The sequence below is a fragment of the Scyliorhinus torazame genome, chromosome 20 (genome assembly GCF_047496885.1).
Source record: "Scyliorhinus torazame isolate Kashiwa2021f chromosome 20, sScyTor2.1, whole genome shotgun sequence".
NCBI lineage: Eukaryota > Metazoa > Chordata > Chondrichthyes > Carcharhiniformes > Scyliorhinidae > Scyliorhinus > Scyliorhinus torazame.
Genome location: NC_092726.1, coordinates 137,821,003 through 137,827,002, shown reverse-complemented (window position 1 = coordinate 137,827,002; position 6,000 = coordinate 137,821,003). Strand labels below are relative to the sequence as shown.

The following is a 6,000-nucleotide window of genomic DNA, read 5'->3' as shown; positions in this document are numbered from 1 at the left end:
GTAGGACAATTTCTGGGGTCTCTGACAGCCTCTTTTCTGTTTTACAATGAAATACACAGTTTTTAAAATTAAGAGTAGTCAATTATTTTTCCAATTTCTGGTGGTTAATCCACCTACCTCCCACATCTTTGAGTTGTGGGGTGAGACCCACGCAGAACCGGGGAGAATGTGCAAACTCCACGCGGCTCGTGACCCGGGGCCGGGGTCGAACCCGGGTCCTCGGCGCAGCGAGGCAATGTGAACTGGGAACTTAAGGAAACTAGGAGAGCAAAAACGGTACATGAAAGGATACAGGCAGGTAAAATGAACGGACGTCCTAAGTAGTTTTAACAGCGCATTAAGGGTAAAAGGATAACTAGGGAAATAGCCGGAAAACATGGGCTATCGCTTCTCGGCCTTTTGGTTCAGATCAAGTGTAGTATCTGTTCTTATCAGTTTAATACCTGGTATGTCCTCTATCTGGGGACCGAATATTAAATTAATTTTTGGGACTCGGAGATGGTTCAGGGGCTTGCTTCTTCCGCTCCACGCATCAATCTCGTCTTGCAATGCTTCCAGGAATGGTGCCTTCACCCCCGCTTTGGGGAGCAAAAAGTACAAATGCAGAAAATGGCGCAAAACCTGGCCGCCCCTCTTCTCCCTTGTCCAGTTGTCTCATCCGGACCAATTTAAGGCCTTTCAGGCTCCAAAGCATTGCTAGCTTTTCTGCTGGCGTGCGCTTCGTGCACTAATGTTGTGAGCCGATGGACCCGCGGACTTGCGGCAGCCAGGCTCCGTTTTCAGCTGATATGCCACACAGACTTCCTGCTGCTTTTTACAGGCCACTCCCTCTCACCCCAGGATGCCGACTTGCCTTCTCCTCACTTCAGCTACCACAGCCCTTCATCCTGCACAACAGGGAAGTGTGGCGACAGACGGAACGGCATCCTGATTTGGATGTAGGTGTACCTTCACTGCGTCTCTTTTCGTTCTCCTGACTCCACGACCAACACGCCAGGGTGGAGCTCAGTGAGACTAGACATTGCCCCCTGTTGGATTCCGCCAATACTTGCTGCTTGCACGGATTGCCCTTTGTTCGGCAAAGCTGGAGGTTTCTTCGACTCCCTGCGTTGGGTGTCACTGGGCCTTCACAGCGTCTCCATTTCTTCTGGTGATGACAGGGGACGGCATGACAAACGATGTCTCCCTGTTGTGTTTTACTGATTCTGCATGCACAGACTCACCGTGCTCGGCCAAGCTGGAGGTCTCTTGACCAACAGTGACCGTAGGGACTAAAAGTTCCAAAGCACAGTCGAGCGCAGCAAGGTGCACCTGAATGTCGGTGGACGAGGAGGACAAGAGCCATAGCCGGAAAATATGGGTTATCGCTTATCGGCGTTTTGGCTCACATCAAGTGTAGTATCTGTTCTTATCGGGGCAGCTACCGCCAAGGCGCAAGGGGGAAAGACCAATGTGTAACGTTTTTCCAGCAAATATACACCGAGGGGCGGGTAACAGTGTAAACCCCACTTGGTCTGGGCCACTCACACTCCAATGTATAAAACAAACATGACAATGTAAATATTTAAGAAAGAATTGCAATGTAAAGAGTGATATGTGTATAAGAATATCAAAATATAATGGAAGAAAGTCAAAGCAGTGTGTAGCTCTGACGGAAATGTACAGACAAGACAATTCGAAATGTTCTGTAATGCTTATGATAATTTTTATGAATAAAGTATATTTTTTTGAATTAAAAAAAAATATATTTTCTTATCAGTTTAATACCTGGTATGTCCTCTATCTGGGGACCGAATATTAAATTAATTTTTGGGACTCGGAGATGGTTCAGGGGCTTGCTTCTTCCGCTCCACGCATCAACCTGGTCTTGCAATGTTTACAGGAATGGTGCCTTCACCCCGCTTTGGGGAGCAAAAAGTACAAAAGCAGAGAAGGGCGCAAAACCTGGCTTCCCCTTTTCTCTCTTGTCCAGTTGTCTCATCCTGACCAATTTAAAGCCTTTCAGGCTCCAAAGCATTGCTAGCTTTTCTGCTGGCGTGCGCTTCGTGCACTAATGTTGCGAGCCGATGGACTCGCAGACTTGCGGCAGCCAGGCTCAGTTTTCAGCTGATCTGCCACACAGATTTCCTGCTGCTTCTTAAAGGCCACTCACCCTCACCCCAGGATGCCGACTTGCCTTCTCCTCACTTCAGTTACCACAGCACCTTCATCCTGCACAACAGGGAAGCGTGGCGACAGACGGAACGGCATCCTGATTTGGATGTAGGTGTACCTTCACGGCGTCTCTTTTCGTTCTCCTGACTCCACGACCAACACGCCAGGGTGGAGCTCAGGGAGACTAGACATTGCCCCCTGTTGGATTCCGCCAGTACTATCTGCTTGCAAGGATTGCCCTTTGTTCGGCAAAGCTGGAGGTTTCTTCGACTCCCTGCGTTGGGTGTCACTGGGCCTTCACAGCGTCTCCATTTCATCTGGTGATGACAGTGGAAGACGTGCCAGACGATGTCTCCCTGTTGTGTTTTACTGGTTCTGCATGCACAGACTCCACCGTGCTCGGCCATGCTGGAGGTCTCTTGACCAACAGTGAACATAGACTAAAAGTTCCAAAGCACAGTCGAGCGCAGCAAGGTGCACCTGAATCTCGGTCGATGAGGAGGACAAGAGCCATAGTCGGAAAATATGGGTTATCGCTTCTCGGCCTTTTGGCTCAGATCAAGTGTAGTCTCATTTGATCGAGAGAAGCTGAGGATTGCGATGTCGATCGTGGATTGGAGAACTCGGAGGGATTGAAGTCGTCAAACAGGAAACGTTTGGAGCTCGGCTGCTATTGGTGGATCTAACGCCGATACAGTTCAGATCCAACGTACGAGCTATGGATGCAGCTGCATCACGTACATCAGGCTGGGTAGTGCGAAACACTGTCCGAGTCAAAGTGCAGAAAACGGAAGGAGAGTCACCGTTGGACCGGAAACACTTCGTGAAGCGGGTGCTGCTCTAGTGTTGTGGGTTTAAAGCAACAGACATCTTCTGCTTGCAAAACTTCCCCAACAATGTTTTTTTTTGATGTCACCTTCAAGAGCGTCGCAGCGTGCATCAAATTCTTGAACGTCTTCAAGGGAAAAAGTAACCAGAGTCCCCTGTCGATCCTGACTGCGGAGCCTCTGTTTACGCTACCGGCGCAGCAAAGCCGGGTTGTTACACTGCACACGTACAACCCCACGTCCCCGTGTCTGCTGTGCTCACGTTCCTCGCCAGGTACGCTCAGCTGAAAAGTGACAGCGTGCAAGTGAAAGACACCTTCGGCATCTGGACAAGTGAGCACCAGATCAAGGTGACTCTGAGAACAGACGGCAACGGAACCATCCTGCATCCCCCCTCCAGTTTCGCCATTGATGGAAATCGTGGCTACCTGTACTACGTGGGACTGCCACGAGTATGCCACACCTGTGGCAAAACGGGGCATGTTGCCGCAAACTGCAGTGTGACCTTCTGCAAAAATTGCAGGCAGGAGGGACACATGACTAAGGACTCCAAGGAAGACAAGTGCTGCAACCTGTGTGGGGAGGCCGGCCATCTTTACAGGGCCTGCCCGAAACGCAGGGCGACATATGCTCAAATCATCAGCAGCGGAGTTAAAAAGGCGACCAGGGAGGAGGTGCATACACCCTCCACTGAAAAAGACACCACGGCACAGAATGCGGAAAAGCAACAGAAGGGCCCCCAACAAAAAGAGGAGGCCCCAGCACCTCCTGACAACCCAACCCCAGCCCCATCTGATGAGGAACACTCAGTGGAAGAGGAAGAGGATGGGAAAAAGAATAAAGAGCCCTGGGAAACAGTGAACAGGGACAAACGAAAGAGAAAACAAAAAAACAAACTGAAGAAACCCCCCCGAGGGGTAGTGGCAAAAAGCGACACCTTTCAGCCAGCGCACTTAGCGCCGAGACCTCATCCGATGAGGGAAAACAGGACAAGAATCGGCCTCAAATAAAGAGGCAAAGCACCAACCTGGAACGGGAGGCACAGACCCCCCAGACCACCGACCGGGAGGAAAACAAGGTCACAGACCAACCTCGATAGTAACGAGCAGCAACAACCCAGGCGAAGACCGGCCTGCAACCCCAACACCTACTGTCTGCCACAACGAACGCCAGTGCTACACCTCCCCCCCCCCCCCCCCCCCACCCACCCCCAATGCATCTGCGTCAAAATCACGGGGCCAGTGCGGACCAGAACAGTTTTCTCAACCCTGCAACTCTGCGAAAGTTTGCGAGCACCACCGGCATGCTGGGGAACATCCAACAGCTGGAACAGCCAACTGTATAGACTCTGGACTCTTGAGACTGGTACATCTACCTTTTTATAATGGGTTTAAAAATTGCATCCACAAATGTGCGAAGCATTAAAGATACTTCGCGGTGTGTAGCCACACTCAACTATTTAGCAAATGTGAAAGCTGACCTACTGTTCCTGCAGGAGTGCGGAATTCCGCACCTCAGCAACTACAGGCGCTGGTCGAGCTGGCGGTCCCACGGGTCATCCATCTGGTCAGGAGGAAACGACTGCCGCGCCTCCGGACTGGGTATTCTGCTGCGGGGAGGCAACTTCACCATCTCCGACGTTAAGGAGGTGGTGGGCGGGCGCCTCCTCGTAGCAGACGTGAAATACAAAAACACCCCTCTCAGACTTATTAATGTGTACGCCCCGGCCGTAAAAAGTGAGCGGCTGGCAGTCCTTCAGCAACTCCCACTGCTGTTGGCCACCTCCAAGCCGGTCATCCCGGGTGGTAACTTCAACTGCATCATCGATGCGGTTGGACGATCCAGCAGAGCCGACAGCAATCTAGACGCAACGTCCAGACTCCTGATGGAAACGGTAAAAGACGCCAAGCTGCTCGACGTCTGCTGCAACCCTGCAGACGGCGCGCAGCGTAGATACACATGGTCACGGCCAGACGGGTCCGTCCGCTCCAGGAGAGACTTCTTTTTTGTGTCACGAGCTTTCACGGTCAGGTCCACCGACGTAACGCCGGTGTTTTTCTCTGACCACTGCCTCCGACTGGCCGACTGCCACCTGCAGGAAGACGAGGGGGTAGGCAGGGGGACATGGAAGCTAAATGTAAAACTGCTGACCCCTGATAACCTCGAGGAACTCAGGAGGGATTACAAAGGTTGGAGAACCGTGAAACCCCTCCTTGAGGCCCCACATCTCTGGTGGGAAGCAATCAAGGGGAATATCAAGAGGTTTTTCATCCTCAAGGGCGTGCAAAAGGTGAGAGAGAGACGAGGGATCATGTCCAGGCTCCAGAAAAGTATGCAGAATTTGCTCCAGCTGCAGTCGATGGGGGTGGATGTCAAGGAGGATCTCCAAGAGGTGAAGAGCCGGCAAGCCTCGCTCTACACCTCGGAGGCCTCCAAGATTATCTTCCGTTCCTGAGTCCGCTCCATGGAGCAGGACGAAAGGTGCTCACGCTTCTTCTTCCAAAAGGTGCACAGAGAGACCTCTGTGATCAGCAGCCTGAAGGAAGAAGATGGCTCTGTAAAGTCATCGCAGTCTGACATCCTGAGGATCAGCCAATCCTTTTATGCCGGACTGTATGACCTGAAGCCAACAGATAGCACTGTTTCCCAGACCATGCAGTTGACTATCACGGAGTTTATAGGTGACAGCGAGCTGGAAAACCTGGACAAACCACTAACTCTGGACGAGTTGACAAAGACCGCCAAGTCCTTCGAGATGAGTAAAACTCCCGGAAGCGACGGCTTACCGGTTGAGTTGTATTCGGCTCTGTGGGACTGGATGGGCCCAGACCTGATGGAAGTGTACGAGAGTATGATTCTGGAAGGCAGCATGTCAGAGTCCATGAGGAAAGGCATCATCACCCTCATCTACAAAGGGAAGAAATTCAGAATTGGCGACCCATTTCACTGTTGAATGTGGATTACAAAATTCTAGCTAAGGACATCGCCAATCGGGTCAGGTCTGCTCTGGAGTCGGTGA

At 51.5% G+C, this 6,000-nt stretch overlaps 1 non-coding gene and 1 pseudogene across 1 annotated transcript; both read left to right on the top strand.

Moving 5' to 3' along the window:
* The first annotated feature begins 383 nt into the window (after window positions 1-383).
* On the top strand, window positions 384-574 carry LOC140397807 (U2 spliceosomal RNA). Its single transcript, XR_011937234.1, has one exon. It is a non-coding gene; the product is annotated as a U2 spliceosomal RNA (small nuclear RNA).
* A 1,145-nt stretch (window positions 575-1,719) lies between these two features.
* LOC140397365 (U2 spliceosomal RNA) lies at window positions 1,720-1,898 on the top strand (annotated as a pseudogene).
* Window positions 1,899-6,000: the final 4,102 nt, after the last annotated feature.